This window comes from Vidua macroura, chromosome 11 (genome assembly GCF_024509145.1).
Source record: "Vidua macroura isolate BioBank_ID:100142 chromosome 11, ASM2450914v1, whole genome shotgun sequence".
Classification (NCBI taxonomy): Eukaryota; Metazoa; Chordata; class Aves; order Passeriformes; family Viduidae; genus Vidua; species Vidua macroura.
In genome coordinates this window covers 14,865,395-14,883,948 of record NC_071581.1, presented here as the reverse complement: position 1 = coordinate 14,883,948, position 18,554 = coordinate 14,865,395, and the positions used below count along the sequence as shown (strand labels likewise).

General features: G+C 41.9%; 1 protein-coding gene across 2 annotated transcripts in view; it reads right to left on the bottom strand.

The window, feature by feature from the left end:
• The window catches only part of NUP93 (nucleoporin 93), a 73,112-nt gene that overhangs the window by 32,624 nt on the left and 21,934 nt on the right, over positions 1-18,554 (bottom strand). The window contains exon 1 of one of the 2 annotated variants that reach the window (XM_053987558.1): positions 10,909-11,066. The exons of the other annotated variant lie outside the window; for it this stretch is intronic. The gene's annotated coding sequence lies outside the window, so the exon portion shown is untranslated. Of the gene's footprint in view, positions 1-10,908; positions 11,067-18,554 lie in introns of those variants that run through there. 2 annotated transcript variants of the gene reach the window in all.

Sequence of the window (18,554 nt, the reverse complement as noted above, 5' to 3'; positions counted from 1 at the left end):
AAAATGGAGAAAGATTATCTGGAATTAAAACAAGCAATGCTTCAGAGCACACACCAATACGTGAACAGAAGAGACAGACCCGTTTCTGATGGTAGAGATCAGATGCTGCAGAGAACAGTGTGTCAGCTGTATTCTAACAACACTGCTAATTTTACAGTCAAAACCAGCCCATTGTCTCCAAGACGCAGACCTACAGTTACTTGGATGTGATGGATGGTGTGAGCTTGCAGAGGTCCTGGATACCTGGCTTCCTTCTTACTCTGTGAGCTCTGGACTCCTAAACACCCCAAGAGACACAAGTCCTACCTTTCCTGCCCTTGGTCTTCTTTCTCTTTCCTTTCAGGGATGTGTGCACTAGCAGGTACCTGCCTAGAAATGTACACAGCAATGATGGTAATCAACAGGGTAATTTAAGATGTGCTTGAACTTCCCCTGATGTCAGTAAATCCAGGCTGAGTATCTTAATGAAACCACCCAGCTCCCAGAGACTTCTACTAGGTCTGTTTAAGGGATCATATTACACCAAATGCCAATTAGAGGATAATTGTCTTTTTCAATCTCAAAAACTACTTCTTTAGCAAAATAAAATCCTCACATATTCCAAATAACATCTGTAATGCCTCACTAAGGAAAAATAAATTTTAAAAAGGTTGCCCTATGTCTTGTGCTAAACATTATGACTCTAGCATGACAATTTCTGCTTCAGTTAATTACAGGCTAATTGTCAAACCTCAGAAGAGGGAGTTTCAGTAACTGATGCTGGAGCTCCTGTTACTGCTTGTGCGAGCTGCTTCTACTTACTTAGGCCAATAAGAGCTCCTGGGGGTGTCACTCCGGCTTTGGTGGCCAGAATTTCACTCGTTAAGAAAGCGAGGTGCATCCGGCTGGCTGCTGGATTCCCTGGATTTATCGCATTGCCACCTAGTGGTGCACTGCACTTTGATCACCAGACATGATTTCACGGATATACATAAATGCACACAAATGCACCTCTGCTGCATGAAAAAGCAGAGCCCCGGAACGAGGATAGGCAGAAAGATGGCAGAGATGCACTTTACATCAGAGAGTTTTTGTCCTCAGAAATCCCAGGTCACTTTAAGGGATCACGTATCTCTTAAGAAGGCTGGGCTGTGAACAGCACTGGTTGTGCTCACCAGTTACATGTGCCCTAAAAGCTTTCCGCAGTCCCAGAGGCAAGGTTTGACTTTGTCACGAACGCTGGCAGACTGTAACAAGGATACAGAGGTGCAGCGTTCAGCACACACGGGGAGTGCACGACCCACAGAGCAGGAGCTGCCCTCTCAGGGGAGATGCTGCTGATTGTACAATGAGTAACCAGATATTGCTTCATATTCAGCATCCAAAGAGAAAAGCGGGAGGAGAACAGAGATTATTGTTAGGAGACAAAAGCTATTTCACAGAGGCAGATGGCAAAGATAGGAACAGCCAACATGAGCATTGCTGTAATCTCAGAGGTGAAAACCTCACCTTGCAGCTCCCCATGCACAAGCTTTGTCAGTGCAGGGATCCCAGTGTAGCCTGGATTTTTTGCTTGAAAATGAAAATCTTACTTCCCTGAGGCAGGTTTATGCAAAAAGCTCACAGAGCCTTAATGTCACATCACTCTGCCCTCCTCTAGTGAGTATCTTTTGATTTTCCTCTCTTTTACTGTCTGACTCCCACACATCCTTCCTGCATCTAGTTTGGAAGGGAAGTAGCATAACTCTTCTCCATCACCAGTTCTTTGCACCACTCATTGCTGAATGTTTCCCACACACCATTTGTACAATATCCGATGCGATGGTGTTTGCAAAACAGGGACACAGGCACAGAAACACACCCACTCTCACACCTTCAGGCTCCCGCTTCTCGGTTAGTCCCGCTTACACTTGCGTGTCTACTGACTCTCAGCATCTTTTCTAAGCACATTCCAGATCCTCTTGGATCTCCTACACCTTGAATTTCAGCCTGATCTCACAGTCTCCCCTTTTTGCTGAAATCCAGCCTCACTCTGCTTCACTCGCTGATGGTTTGTAGAAGTGGCCCCACAGTGGAAGGGCAGGACAGGACCCCTGCAGTCTGTGCTTGCTCCACTATTACCTCTCATCTTAGACAGCCACTGACTGACACAGGCTGGCTTGACAGCAACCAGCACCTGCCTCGCTCCAGCCTGAATTCCAACAAGAGTGTGTTCCAGTAGTTCACTTTCAGTACAAAAGGGCACACGTTCACACACCAATAGTCTCTTTTTGACAGGAGACAAAGTCTCTTCCATTTACTGCAGTAAAAGAGGTTAGCAAACTCTCCTGGCTGAGAGAAGTCTCTTAATTACTTTCATCAGCCAGGCCATACTTTTAATGCTTGATCTTAGTATTCAAGCTGTCAAGAGAAGGCGAATGTTGCCAAATAGTATATTGAGGCTTTGGATGTTGACAGCAATGGGTACTTTTTCACTGGCACAGAAAGAAAGAAGAAAATGAAATGAACAATCTGGGACCATTTCAAGTCAATTGCTCTTTGATTAAAATATTTCCAAGTGCTGGATTTCCAGTAGATGCAGTGAATCCAGCAGGGACAGTTAAGAAAAATCACTCTGGCAACTCCAGGTAAAGCACCTGAATTTATTATTTCTACTGGCAACTCTAAGAAACAATTTGCTAAATACAATCCTACTGAAAACATGGATACATCTGAGCCCACTCCTGAGGTGGTGTACCCTGGCACAACCCTCCTGGCCATGTTCTGTCTGGAAACAGAAAATGAAGCAAAACTACTTGTCACTTTTTAAATCTAAATTATTGTTTGTGCTGACACAAGCATCGGTGGCTGGCTTTAAATAGATAGGCCAAAGGGTGAAGAGTCATGGCCAGCTATTGTATTCCCAAGGATGGGGACACACCAGTGTAGCATGGGCAGTATTTGTCTATTCATTCTTCCATTGTATGTGTGACACCACCATGTCACACATACAATATGTGGAATACATTATGGAAGCTTCCATAGCTCTCCCATGATTTGTTTTTCAGAAAGCATCAGTTTTTTTGGGCTAAAGCCATGCAGATAAGCAGCTTCACTACATACTTTGGCCTGTGCAATACTGTACCCTTCAAAGCAGCAAGGCAGATGCCCAAAGATCAGCTACCAAGCACGAGCCAAGAGCATTTGTGAAATTGGCTTCCTCCTTGGAGAGCTTCAGATGGCAAAACTGCTATGGGGCCAAAACAGACTGAGGGCAGAGAGTAAGATAACCCAAGGAAGGGTGATTCACCAGTCAGTACCACTTCAAAGCTGCATGAGACGCAAGGAATGCATCACTGTACACAGACAAACAGGTCCACTGGAAAGGACAGTCTTACGAATCTCATCCCATAGCTCTATACATTGTTCAATTTAAGGATTTAGCAACACAAAATTTCCCTAGCCTAAGACAGCTGCAGTTGTCAAACTACAACATACATTTCTCAACTTCCTTACCATCATGTTTAGAGTGGGAAATTCCACAACATTTTTAATTCCCTGTTGACTGAACAGAAGAAGCAGGGAAAAACCAGAAGGCTTTAGAGTTTGATAAGACCTAAGAGTCGGTTGTTGCATCAGAGACTTTCAAAAGCAACAGCCATGTTGAAGCTGAAAAGGGAAAAGCACATAGCAATAGCTAGAACACAAAACTGTGCTAATACAGCCAAACACTGGGCTTGGGGAAGATCTGCTGCTCTGCTACCTGCCTTCACAGGGGTCGAATCACATCTCCCTGTGCACTCTGACCCTCCTACACACTTGTAGCCAACACTCATGCTCAGCTGGTTTGAGAGTCAAGCTAGGAGAGTTCTTCCCCACCCTGCAAGCCAATAACGTTTGAGTGGGAGTAAGTCATTAAAATATACAAAGTCTGGCTTCATCTCTGCTTCCTTGTGTGACTAGTAGCAATCTTAAACATTACTTCAGGGTTTTTAAAGTAGCTTCCTGCTCCAGCAAAATCAAATTTTGCAGAGCTGCAATACTGTCTTCCTTTCATGATGGAGAAGCAGCAACCTGGGCCTCACCCCAGCAGCAGCAGGAGTCATGCAGGCCAGGCTGGAGCCCATGTGCAGTGCAGAACAAGAGGGGCACCCCCACTTGCCCACAAGGCTCTCCCTGGGGCTGTGTTCACCATGGAAGATGCACAGAATTCCCCTTCCCAGAGACAAGCACTGGGGCAGGAACAGGCCTCCCCTACCTTGCCACTGGCACACGTTGATGCAGTGACCAGGTTCGAACACAGTCTTTAACTCGTGTTACAGAGTGAGCCTTAAGCAAATATTTACAAAGAGCTCTCTGCTGCAGGTTAGTGCCTGCAATGCAAAGATCTAGCACTCTTTTCTGTATTATTTTACTGTTTTAGACTGTTTTATCTGTGAAACTCATGCAATTTTCACAGTAATCCTAAGACGGTATCCAGGAATACTGGATTTTGCTGTGTTGGATAAATATCATTATTCCTTCTAGCCATGACAGGAGAAACTCAAACTGCCGAAAGAAGCATTCCTTGGGAAAATCACGGATCAGCTCTAACATAAGCAGGGGCAGATGGTGCACGCTCTTTGACTCTTGCTGGGCCTGTTTGAATCTGGCAAGTGAAGACTGGAAATGTGTTCCTCAGACATACAGCATTGAAGGAAAGAAATACAAACACCTCCTAGCACACTCACTTCAGCCAGGACACCATCCATCAAGCATGGAAGGCTTATATCAATACAATATCAGTTAATATAAAACCATCAGTTAGTATCAAACCATCCCCAGCACTGAGAGGCACCACCACATCCCACACCCAACCGCAGTCCTCCAAAACACATCTGCAGCATGTGGCCAGCAAGGAGAGTGCAGGTATCTGCAGTGAATAGAAGCAAAATTTACCATGAAACATACAGGGAGCAGAGCTTTATCATACTGGAAATGTCTAGAAAAATACCACTGCTCAGATTTCCTGCAGAAATATTGTGCCAGGCACTCAGCAGCGCCAAAATCAAACTCTTTGCTATGTGCCACTGCTTGTTCCGTGTATAAACGAAGATCATCACTGATGGCAAGAAACATGATTCTGCTTAATTTTAGTTACTTCTAATTCAACACAGGATGCTCAGTGAGTTCATGCACTATAAGATTTCAGTATTTCATTTAAAACGGTACTTACACATGGCTTAACTCCTGACATAACATGAAAACTCATTGCAGTGTTCCTGTGTATTTTAGATTTTTTTAAAAATATATCAGAGACAATTCCAAGATTTAACAGATCCAAGTGCAATTAAAATGATTGAAGTAGAACATGAGTTTTAAAAAACACCACAATATATCCACCATTGCAATATATATAATTTACATACTGCTTACACAGCATACATAATTATTAAAATACTAGTAAATATCCATACTATTTGTTCTGTCTTTCCCCTCCATCACAGTGAAACCAACAGAATTTCAATTACACAAGTTAGTTTCTCATTCTCAGACTCTAAAAATTGTTGCCATGTCATGTTGGGCTCCACAGCACATGGGAATGCTGTAAGTTTTTTTCAAAGTCACAAAGACTTTAATGGCATAAGACTAAGATAATACATTTCTTAATCCAAAATTTTGCAGCAAAGTTGATTAGAATGAAGTTCTCTTTCACATACAATCACCAGCCTCCACTGCACAGATCACTTTTGACAGCAATTGTTAATGCAACACAAAAGTACTGTAAACAACAGTGCTACTTTCTCTAGTGATCCTGTGTGCCACGTTCTGCACTCTTCCTTTCTCCCCAGGCATATACTCCTTTTCCTTCTCCCTGTGGTATGACTGGGAGTGGTTCAACAACAATCCCAGGTCCTATCAAGGTACAAAGCACCAAGGAGATCAGTGCAATAACAAAACAAAGTCTAGAATAGCCCTAACCTGCTGAGAAGTCATACAAAGAACAGGAGGAGTAACAATGAAAACAAAAATCAGAACTAGAAAGGTATTACCATCTTTACATTCCTGAATATTTTTATCAGGAATATAAACATCTCTGTGTTTTATTAACTGAATAAATATAAAAATGGAAAACTAGAAAGAAGGTAGACAGACTCTTGCCAGCCAACTGTAGCAGAAGGAGACATTACTCAAGAAGGAGCTTGTTCAGCTGGCTAACACTGGTACATTACATCTGAAAACACCTCAGATGGTGTTTCTGTTTGTCTTAATCAAGACAAAGAAACCAAAATGTCACAAAGGCAATTAGACACTGTGCTACCTCACTTGGAATTACAAGTTCTTGAGTGAGGGAATCTCTCCACACAGATCAGGCCAGCAGGAGCAGCAGCAGGACTCACGGGAAGCCTTCTGTGGCACCGGCATCAGCACAGAGCGAACAGACCACACAGTCTGAAACCTGAGCTCATTCACCAAGTTCCCAAATATATGGCTACCTGTTCTTCTTGACATTTTTGAATGTAGAGGGATGACCTTAGTGTGGGGCTTTGCTCAGACCTATGATGAGTGGTTACAGTTTCCTCCCTGAGCTATACAAGTCCTCGCATTATGATCCTGAGTAAAAAATACAAGCCTACAAAAATCACAAACGCGTCAAGAGATCCACAACCAAAACTCAAGGCTTTTCCTCTTTTTTGGAATTAAAGTAAATTAAATTATGAGATAATTCCAGTGGCTTGATATCCACAACCCCACAGTGAAAATATTTATACCATGCAAACGAAGATAAGTTCTGATCATCTACTAGAATAAGCTGTTATACGCGCCTCTGCGGTATGATGATTTTTAAGGGAATATTGTGAAAAAATCTAGAGATTTAAATGATTTAATATCTTCATTGTACAGTCATATCTAAGGCTGTAATGTAATACCTCTTGCTGGAAACATGCTCGCATCGGGCAGGACGCCCTCAAATCAAGCCATCGAAACCAATTTCACTGATGACGCCATTTTCTTACTTCTTTCGCTGCCATTTTAGCATCGTGCTTACTCCACATTTCCTCGAGAAGTAGCTGTGCATTCTCCCTGCTCTAAGAGGAAGCCAAGCTCGAATAACACAGTGACAAATGAAACTTCTATGTTGAATTTCTGCCTGTGTCATGTCCCTGCATGGCAGGGGCAGGGATGAAACACAGTTGCCATTGCAGACCACACCTCAATTCCCTGTACCGAGAGCTGGTGAGGAGTCTCCTAAGAAGGTGCAAGCTGAGAAACCAGCCACTGGAAATCCACAGGCACCACACGAAAAATTGATACAACTGAGGAAAGAGGAGTGTCCAGCTCTTTTACAGGAGGTATCTCTCCGAACCCCACAGAAAACACTGGCTAGTAAGGGAGTAGTTTGAAAAGAGAAGCAAAAGGCATAAAGGAGGCACACAGACAAGCTTGCAGTGTCTGCTGCTGGACTAACTGTGTATTAGCATTAACATATAGGCAACCACAAAAACCCACTCAACCTGGCAGCAGAAAATTCATTTCTCAGTATCACATCCAAAAGCCAAACAGTCACCCCAATCAATCAATAAAGTATTCCTTATCCCGAAATGACATTTCTGATGGATCACCAGCAAGAGGGGCAAATTATTAAACAAACCTGCTACTCATTAACACCCAGCTTCCTCTAATTCACTTCTAAAAATTTTATTGCAGTCCTTCAGTCTCTCCCACCCCTTGCAAAGTGCTTTATCCTTCTGCTTGTCTGACTGGGAACGTGTAACCTTGCTGTTTGCGAGAAACAGGGATGCTCTCAGGATTTTTTGAAAACCAAAACATGATTGAGATTTCCACATCTCTTCCTTCACAATTTGAGATGAATTGAAACAGTTAAATGCCTTCAAGTTAGTCTGAAACTCTAGGTAAAAAAACAGTAATGAAAAAAATTGGTTCTCTTTACCTCCTCTGGATTCAAGTAGTGAGCCTGGCAGCACTGAGTCTGACACTGTCCCTGTTCTCAGGCTGACTCAAGTGGAACAATTTCGGCTGCATGCCCCTATCCCACAGCTGAAAACCTGCATACTGCCTTCCTGAACATTCCTGAGAAGCATGAGTTATTTTTCTGCTTCATGAAAAGAAAAGCCAAGCAGCATCTTTCAACCTCCATCTGCATTTCAGACAGAAAGAGATGCAGGCAGCGAACGCTCATTGCCTCAAAGGGACAACGCCTGGTTCAGACATCAGAATCCTGTCAGCACTGGAAATGCGACAACCAAGTTACACCGGGATGCAAATCCTGAACCAGCATAGGTGGCTTACCCCAGTGCTGTACCTCCACAAAAGGGATTCCTGTAACATTTCTACTGCAGTTTGAAGTCTCTCAGAAAAACCCATACAAAGAAAGAAAACCTTTCCCAAGTTAAATTTATTTCGCTGATGGTGACTAACATGACAAAGAGACAAGATTACATTCACTGTAGTGTGAAGAATGTAGGCTTTTTTACAAAAAATACACGCTGGAATGTCAAGAAAATGTGTGAATTTGAAGTTCAGCCCTCTAAAACAACATGAGATGATTTGGCAAAATCATCCACCTGAGTTAAAAAAAATAAGCCCAAGTTAGCCACCCCATTCTTCCTCAGTATTTGCAAGTAAATCATAGCTACTTTGTTCACCTAATCGCTATTTTCAACATGACACCTTATCCCCTAGAATAAATATAAATATTTTACTGCCAGTGAAAGCAAGCAATTTGGAGTTCATACATGTCACGATATCTTTAAATCCTCAATTTAAACATGCCATGGTCTTTAGAAATGGTTTTTCTTTACTACATTACTGATACATTTCACATAGTTAATTATTTAAATTACACATGAATTATGAATTACAGATCATTAAACTAAGAAACAGAAGTCTGTTATAATTATACAACTTGTATTTTAAAATGTTAGACACTAAAGGGCTCAGAGAGAAAAGCATACATTCACAAATTCTCTGCTGCAATAAATATGTTACAATAAACACTTTATCATTTTTCATCTTATTTCTCCTATTGTGTAATAAACCTAAGGCTTAAACTTTCCAGACTTGGGGCATGGGGCCGGTGTGCTGAGGATACACCACAGACAATAGGTTTCCATTTTTCTCCTCTGGCTGTACTCCACCCTGGCTAAGGAACTGTCTAGCAGTGCGTGCCTTTATTTGCGCCTTGCATTAACAAGGCACACAAGCTTTCGGACTTTAATGTAAATGAAATGTCAAGTGCAGATGCTGCCAACAGATATCATGGAAAACCCTGCTATAAGAGACCTATAGCTAATTATTCTTTACAGTGGCTCAGTCATTTTTTCATACATTAATTTATGGAGCTTAGTTGAAGTCTGTCTCCCACCCACTTCAAACAAAGGAAAATAATTTGCCACACTGTACTAACTGCAGGGATAACTGAGCCATCTCCCATATGGGGTCAGTGGGGATGGGATGGCTTCCTCCATGTTTTTACACAGGCAAACCACATATTTAATTGTCCTTTACCTGATTTTCTGCTGAGCTGCTTCTGTGGAAAGACCCCCCCCTTTGCACAGGTAATCTGGTTGGAGAGAGGCAACTTTTTGGCCATGCTATGCCACTGTTCCATGTCTTCCCTCTGAGCATTTCTCAGTTCACAAAAGGAAGAGTGCAGAACGTGGCACACAGTCACCTTCATATTTGGGGAGGGAGCTCCAAAAGAGGCAAGTCACTCTACTGCAAAAGCCCAGGTGCCGTCCCAGCACAGTATATTTTATTAAACTGCTTCCTTTCATATACAAAAATAGAATTGAAAGGAAAGGAGAAAAAAAATCAACCCACTCTGTACTTTTGTCCCCATACCAAAGCCAGGCAGAGCTCCAGTTTCATGCAGCCTCTAAGTCCCCAGATCTGAGAGTATTAAATGAGCTGCCACCCACCCAGCTAGTAATGGCCACAACATTTATATAAATGTTAATTCCCTGACTGCTTCCCTTTACTATGACTTTACTGGATTAACCCTTTTCATAATGTATCCTATTCACTTGAAAGAGAGGTGGGACCTAAGCTACAAACTCCAGTTGACTAAGCAAATATGCTTCACTACCTCATTTAAGAAATTAACAAAAAAAAAAAAAAAAAAAAGGCAAATCTCCACATATCTTCATTTGCTTTGAAAGAGTAGAAATATTTTCTCTCTTATTTTTGTCCTACATTTGAAATCCTTACTTCAAAATAAAATTAAAGAAAGTTTAACCTGTCTTCTAAATAAATCATAAGTGCATATATAAGAACAGGGGAAACAGAATGGACCAACATCTCTGCACCACAATGAAACGCAGGAGAAAAAAAATCATAATCAAGTAGCATCTTTATTTTTTGTTTAAAATACTTCCATAGACTTCTCATAGCCTAGGGAACAGAAAACAGGAATAAAGGCATTCAGAAAGTTATGCTACTGTATTTCTGCATAAATGAAAAGCAAAGTCAGCAATGTCAAGAGGGTCTTTAAAAAGGCAACACAAATGAAACCCAAAGCAGACGCTGGACTGCCCCACCCAACAGCTGCTCTAGCAAAGAACATTGGAAGGTAAAGGCACAGACCTTCCCATTTCTTTTCTGTGAGCAAAGGACCTTTTCTCCAAAACTATCCCCTGTTCTCTTTAATTACTCACCTACAAATTAAAACAACCTGCAGCAACAGTACAAAGAAAAACCACCATAAAAGACACCAAAAGGAAAACTCTCTCTTATCAAAGCAAGCTTTTTATCCTCATTTTATATATTTTAAAAGATAGACAGTCCTACCTGTAGATCTCAGTACTGAGGAGTTACAAACCTGTTAATGCTGGCTGTAACTGCCACACTTCAGCTGCCTGGCATTTAGGCTTACACAGCTGTACCTATCCCTATTAATGTTCAAGTTTTCTCATCTTAAAAAAATATATATATATATAAAAATCAAACCTGCAAGTCTTGAAATGGCTGAGACAGTCAACAGTCCAGCAAGACAATAAGAAAGCAGCTGCTTTCCACGGCTGAACACCACTGCCTGTAAAGCATCTATATATTTTTTCCAGTGGTGCTTTATTCAAATTCTAGGAAAAGCATCAGTCTGAAACCAGTAACTGATGGGAGTAACAGTTTATAGGTTACAGAAGGATATTTTATTGTTAACGGACTGTACCATGTAGGAATTAGGAGGGGGTGAGGCGGCAGGCAGGCAAGAGGAGAGAGATGCTACTATTTTTTTTCCCCGAGCCACTGCAATTACCCTGATGTGAATTTTTGATGACTTCCGACATATTGCATGGTTAATAATCGTTTCAGCTGTCATGTTTGGTTAATGTGGAAAATGCATTTGCTGCATTGTGATGCAGCACTCCAGCCACAGATTGTAACACCAGTTGTGAAGCTATTCCCTTAACTGAGCTGCATGAATTTGCACATACCATGAGGCTGAAATAAATGGTAGTTTGATTTTTATACAGCAACTGAAAGCTTCTGCCATTTTAGACCTGCAGAGCCGTTGGTACAACTTGTACAGGCAGATAATTTTACTGCATATTAATTGCTGTTGATGCTCTTTAAATGGGAGCTTTGATTCTCCATTGTTTTGCTGTGTTTGGTTATTTAGCAGTTAAAAGACTGAGATGCTATTTATGTTAAACATCGCACATTTTTGTAGCTTTACAGGTTATTTAATTGTAAGCATATATACATCAATGAAACTGTCAGCACTACAGAAATGCAGCCTTGTTATTCATACAGGCTCAACCTACTTCTTCCTCCATATGATACTTAAGAGTATGTATATATATAACCTTGTTTTACAAATGATTGCACATGAGGTGTGAAAATAAAATGATTGCACGTAAGGGGTGAAAATATGCTGCTTACAATCAAATAAAGAGAATTTTATTTGCAAAGTACCACTTCTTCACCTACACTTTAAACATCAAAAGGAAAAGTATAAGGTTACATAAATACTCGCGTGTGCCTTTCACTGTCACCAAGAGAAAAACAATGCTGCAAGCAATCATGCAATTACAAGAGGAGATGTAAAACGGCAGAGATGAAGCCATGCTAGGAGCCAGTCACCCGATGATTAAAGTCAGGCCAGTGTATTCCAGCAGTCAGGTGATGGTGCCATCATTACAGTGCAGAAAGCCATGGAAAAATCGAGAAACAGACCACCCCCATCTTCAAGAAAAAAATTAGAAGCACCAAATGAATAAAGAATGCACTTGCTAATATGCCAAACGTACAACCATGAAAAAGCATTTCACAGAACGTGTGTGTAACACTATCGGGAAGTTACTGTCACAGGTCCCAAGTGTACATTTAACCCACGGTGCCAACCCAGCTCCAGTCTGCAAACTGCGGGTGACACTCCTAAATTCAAAGTTCATTCTTTTTAAATTCCAGAACAACAGCCCTGCTGCCACATCACTTCATTTCACAGTTCAGCAAATCCGCTCACAAATGCATGTCTTCAATTTGCAAACACATACATGCAAAAAATCCAGACTTGGGATGTCTACGCTTAATGAAGAACAAAAAGCTATCAGGAGAGTGTTTTACTGTGCATGAACACTGACATACCTGCAGAATTACCACCAATTCATTAACTCCACTTCTGTTTAAATTAAAACAACACTGCAATGCGTATGTTAGACACAAAATATCAGAAAATACATTTTATATGGAAAAAAACAGGAGTCTCTGAATTATCACTGTACTCTCTGGTTTGAGAGCAATTCCCATTAACAGGGTTATGTCTGCTGAAGGTGCTCTGTGGCTCAGGCTCACCTACCCCAAAGGCATCATTGCACCTTGCACAATTCAGAGTTTTGCAGGTGGCAGAGTGATCTCTTACAGTGTGTTCTGGCTTTGAAATTAGCAAACTTTATCTTAAAGGTGATTTTCCTCAAATGACTGCAAGGAGCCATCCTTCCCTGCTTGTGACCAAATGAACACTGAATATCTGAATCCTCCTACCAGGCATTTCATGAGGGATGAAGACAGGTCCGAATCCAACATTCTTAGAGGAAAACTGCAGTCAGTTGCATTGCAGGGAAAATTATTGATCACAACCAGCTACAACCCATAGTGCAGGCAAAGTCCCTTTTGGGAGAGGAAGGTTAATACATTTGCAGGGATAATTTAACTCTGGCATTCCTCCTGCATTTCTGAGCATCCATGTCTGGCACCATCGCTGCTGCTGGGCTTGCTTCAGTGACTTGCCACTCACCTCACACACACTGCTCTGGTTTTGATGGCTTCTCCCCCTGCTTACCTCTAGTCTGCATAACCCACTAGTGGTGCAGAGACAGAAGCACCAAGGATACACAGAGCTTTTGCTTCCTAGCCAAACTCTGAAACTGGTAAAGGTACCTGGAGGGACAGTCGACTCTTTAGGACAGACAGCAGCCTCCCAGGAATTTCAGGAGCACTATCATCCATCTGGAGCTGCTAGCCACAACTTTAAATGTGCTGCTTTTCTCAAGAGACATTCTCTGTTATTTTCTGGCAATATAATGCTACTGCAGAAGCTCCTTGCAACTGCAGATCTATGCAGTTACAATCAGCACGATTATATATCTACACTTTGTTTTACATATTGCATTACCAGGGAAAGCCTTCCTGGTGTAGCTCAGCATAGCACTGTCTCCCATTACCTATGGATTTCTTAAAGCAACAGCTTTGAGGGATGTGAACAGAAACTAACCACCCCAAATGGCTGTTAGTGTAAACAACTGTGAGTGCTAAGCCAGCTAAGATGTCGGAACTGCTATCTGTTTCACTGGCAATCAATTTAGTGGAGCGTTCAGTCAGCTCATGCATCAATCACTTCTGCACTCTGATGTGACTGTGGGAGGAGAAGAAGGAAAACTACTGTTCAGGGCTGCTGGGCCCCAGCTAAGGAAAACTGCAAAAGTCTTCCTTCTGAGTAGAAAGCATCATATCTCTAAGAGAATGACAATGCAGAGAGAACGCAGAAGCCGTTGGAGTAAGAATATCCTTCTCTGGGTCCTGATCATTCCCTCACTCTACCTCTGGGTGTTCACAATGACTTCCTGCCTTGTTAGGTAAAGCTTCACCTCTGGAGTGATGGAGATTCCTTCATCATTACTACAAAAAAGAAGAAAAAAAGATGCAATCACCCATACCTTAAAAAAAAAAAACAAACAAAAAAAACCCACCAACAATCCATAAAACATGGTAGCCTGCACATTATATCATCTCATTTTCTTTCAGTCTTGCACTGGACAGGGATAAGTTGGAAAACAGGACCAGCATCCCTGGATCTGCTCCTGTATTAGTGCTGTTTTGAAGCTCTACAGTTTCAATGTCTGCCATTGCTAGTGAGCATTAGCCAGCAAAATTGAGAGGCATTGCTGGCAGTGAGTTGTAACAGTGTAACAGCAGCTCCTTCTCAAAATTTCTTCTCTCCTTAATCCAGCACTGTAGCAGCAGCAGCAAATACTGCACTGTCATACTGGCTCTGGAGAAAGCCTTAAAGCATTAGCTGGTCCTTTCTGCAAGGCCAGCAGGGTGATTATCCAGCATTAATGACAGGCGAGGTCTCTTCCTCTGTCTTCAGCTCTGCACACTCATCCTCCCCCTTCAGAGGGATGCAGAAAGAACAGCCAGAGAGTTCAGGAGCCCAATCCAAGCAGGTGGTGAATGAAAGAGGAAGAAAACCCAGACTAACACTTCAACATCACTACAGTTAACACAAGCAGAGCAGAGTTTCAACACCTGAGTTTCAACACAGCTTTAGAACTAAATTTGTACAAAACAAGAGAGTAGGAAACACCCCTGACAGAACGGATTGAGGACCAATGCTTTGTGTGACCAGGCAGATCCAGGGGGAAGTGAAACACAAATCCTGTAAAATTAGAAGAGTGCTGGTCCCAAGCAGGGGAGAGGTGGGGGGAGCCCAGCCAAGCAGAGAGGATTAACACCAACGCTGGCAGTGCTGTTACCGCCATCCACACCCCAATTAGTGGTATCATTTGTCCGGATAAATGGGGAACTTGCACTCAATTCGGCAATTTGACAGGGTGTCACTGAACTACCTCACGTCCATATTTATCTAAGAGGCAAGTGCAGGAACCAGTTTTAATTAGAGCCTGTTTGACAAAGAACTGAGGGTATTACCCATGCTCTCACCATCAAGCGATAATTGAGATGTAATCGTTTAAACAAAGAGCAACAAGTGTCCATTTACCCAAAGCCATTGTTAAATATCCACTAGGAGATTATTTTCAAAATTATAATGTGCCATGAATATGCAAACCACTTTCCATCTTTAGCATTGAAAAGAATAATCACCTTTAAAAAAACCCACACCACCAAAAACCACAACTGAAAGCCAAACAGCTATTTTGCAGCAGAATTTGAGGAGTGCTTTAAACATGCCAATGCTAATTTAAAAGGAGGGGGGAGAGAAGTGATGGCTCTGCTTTGGGGCCATTAAACTCTGTCTGGAAAGCCCTCTTTTGTACAGCATTAGCCTGCTGTAAGTCTGTAATTATGAGGAGAATGTGTTAATTTTTAATTCAGATTGCTAACCCCTTTTTTATGTACAAACCCTGCATGTCAATCCCTCTTGCAGATGACTGTAAGCACCGACATGATCAAATTCAACCCTCGGTGGTAAAAGCACGCTCTCCCTGGGAGGTTTGGCACTGTGCATTGGAAAGCAACTCAACCCCGTAGTGAAATAGCTCTTTTATAAAACTGTCACCTCAGCAATGTGGCAAACAAATCCTCTCGACCCACAGCCTATTAAACCAGAACCATACGGCCACTGATATTCACACCTTCATTTCAGCATTCTTCTGTCTGGCTACTGAAATTCTAACACCACTACACAGGAAGCTGAATTCCCACGTCCCTCACATTCCCAAACACAGGGAAGCACAGGATGAGGAAGTTAACCTAACACTGCCTAGAGGCCCACACCAAGTTAATAGCTGTCAAACACTAAGCTCATCTTTCATCTCTTCTGACTCCTACTGATGCCAGCAATCCACGGAGCAACCTGACTTAAGAGCATGCTTTGACACAGTCCAGCAATGAATTATTAACTCCAGCGGAAGCTGCAAAGCGTCAGCTAGGAGCAAACATGAGCCTTCTATGATGATTAACCAGAATGCAATTATCAATGCTCCTGCTTCTCACAAAATGTCTTCAAATTCCCCATCACATGAAGTCCAAAAGGCACCACACAGAAATGCACATCCATATGCATGAAAGCAGATACAATTCTGAGCTTTTACCTTTGTTTCTTCAGGGTTATAGTATCAGCTGTGAGTGGTCTGAGGGACAGCAATTAAACATGGACTTGCAACACTAACAGAAGAGTCATATATGCAGAACCAAGTCCATATTTTTAATTTTCAAAGCAAATAAATCCATTTTGGACTGGATAAAATACAGTCACAGAAAGCTGCCTGCAGATTCAGAACAATCCTTGGACATGTTACACCACACTGGGCACACAGAAGCAGCTGTGGCTCCCAGCCTGCTCACCAATAGTAGACAGATGAAGGTAGATACATTCACCCCTTATGATGATGAGTGCTACACAAAAGGGCAGCCCAGCCTCCTTCTGAAACACATGGGCCCACCCTGCCAGTTGGATGTAAGATATGAGCCTCTAGCACCATTCCAACATTCAGGAAGAACAACTTGCTCAATTCTCTGACAAAGGAATCCAGACAGCTCCCCACATTAAACCACAAGGTGCCAAGAGGTAACAAACACTAGTGATGGACCTAAAAAGACCTGCTGAATCCCAAAATGCACAAGGATGTTTGCTTGGAATGGGGTGCCATGCCGTTCTGAAATTAGCAGTGAAAAGCCAGGATGAAGACAGCATTTTAGGTTTTTCTTAGATGAGAAGCTAAATTTGTGCTTTTCCTTTAATTACAGCTGCCAGCTCTGAAGAAAGTGGCACTAGAACTGCTGGCCAGCATGGAAAATGAACACCCACAAGCATGCAGGTTAAAGTGAACAACAGCAGTTGTATGGCTGCTTTGTAAAACCATCCTTGTATTTCTCATAGTGAAAGTACAACTGAAATCAGTATTGGCACCTCAGGAGGCTTAATTAGAAGTCAGGTTTACTCTATTCAGGTCTTTATACTGTGCTCATTACATTAATACCCAAGTGCCTTCCAGTCCTGCATTAAGTGACATGACTAACATCTGTCAGTGTTGTTTGTTCTCTTCTCCATTTCCTGGAGGAGTGGAAACACAGTGTTCAAGCAGATCACAGAACACCCAGAGACTGGGAAGGGAGATTCCTTCAGCCCTGGCTCACACAGAGCATGGCCATGTCTGCTTGGTTAATGGTTTTATATCATAGTCATCAGCAGAATGATTAAGCAGCTATATGTATTAAAACCACCAGGTCCCCTCCCAGCAGCATTTTCATGCAGTATTGACATGATTGGAAGATAAACAAAAATCTATCCTTTGTGGACCAAATTAAGTAATTTGGAATTTTATCATTTCATTTCTCTGCCTGAATCTCCTTGCCTTGTCATCTTACATTAGATAATGCTGAGGATACAACTTCCAGCAGAGGAAATAAAAGCATCCATCTGTTGAATCTGAGTAAAAGGAACAACAAAGGTATGAACAGCTTATCCTACTCTTAAATCCCTTACAAAACACACATCTTAAAAGCTACAGAGGTTTCATCTGGCTATCAAAACCAGAAGACTGAAGTCAGTTAATTATTACTTTTGTTCTCACATGCCTTTCACCTTTCCCAATGATTATCCATCTATATATCTCTATCCTTCTGATGCTGAAAAGTATTTATGCCACCATTTCTCCCAAGTTATAACCCAGTAATTCTTTGAAAAGACATTGTGAAGACACTGAGATAGCTAAAGAAGGGAAGAGCTAGAAGGAAAAGAACTGGGAGGGATTGAATCTTAGACTCAAGATGAAGGATTGGCAATGCTGTATGTCATAAGGTCAGCTAGCTGGAGTAGGGCAGATGCTTCTAGTAAAAGCAAATGCCTAGAGAAAGGTCAAACTCAAGAATATAAACTTGATAGAGATTGGGAAACAATGGGCTGCAGGGGATAAGACTCACCATCACCTTCTCATTTGTCCATCCAAACCTTCAAAACTGAAGGTAACAGAAGCCCACTGAAACTGAGTCACCAGCTGTTAGATCAGAAAAAAAGCAAGGACTCATTCCAGGCGAGTGAGGGGAATGCACAGAGCTTTCATTTAATGCAATGTGCATAGCCATACAAAATGGGGATTAGTCTTTCACAAAAAAAGAACAACCTTTTCAAGTGTATAGATAAAAAGACTCTCAGGAAGGGACAGAGGTTGACTCAGAAAACTGTTAGAAGGACAAAGTGACTTTCAAATAGAGGTCACTAGTTCAAACATGAACTAGATCAGTAGTGGCCAAGACTAAAGCATCTAAAGACTGATTAGTGGTGTAAACAAAAATCTCTTGTTAATCTTCTTTGAGCTCCTGCTACACAGGAGCCCATATTGCAAGATCCATGCAGAAAACAATGCAGAATTTACTTTCTGTCCAGCCCCAGAGGAACAGCCAGGGCTTAGGTG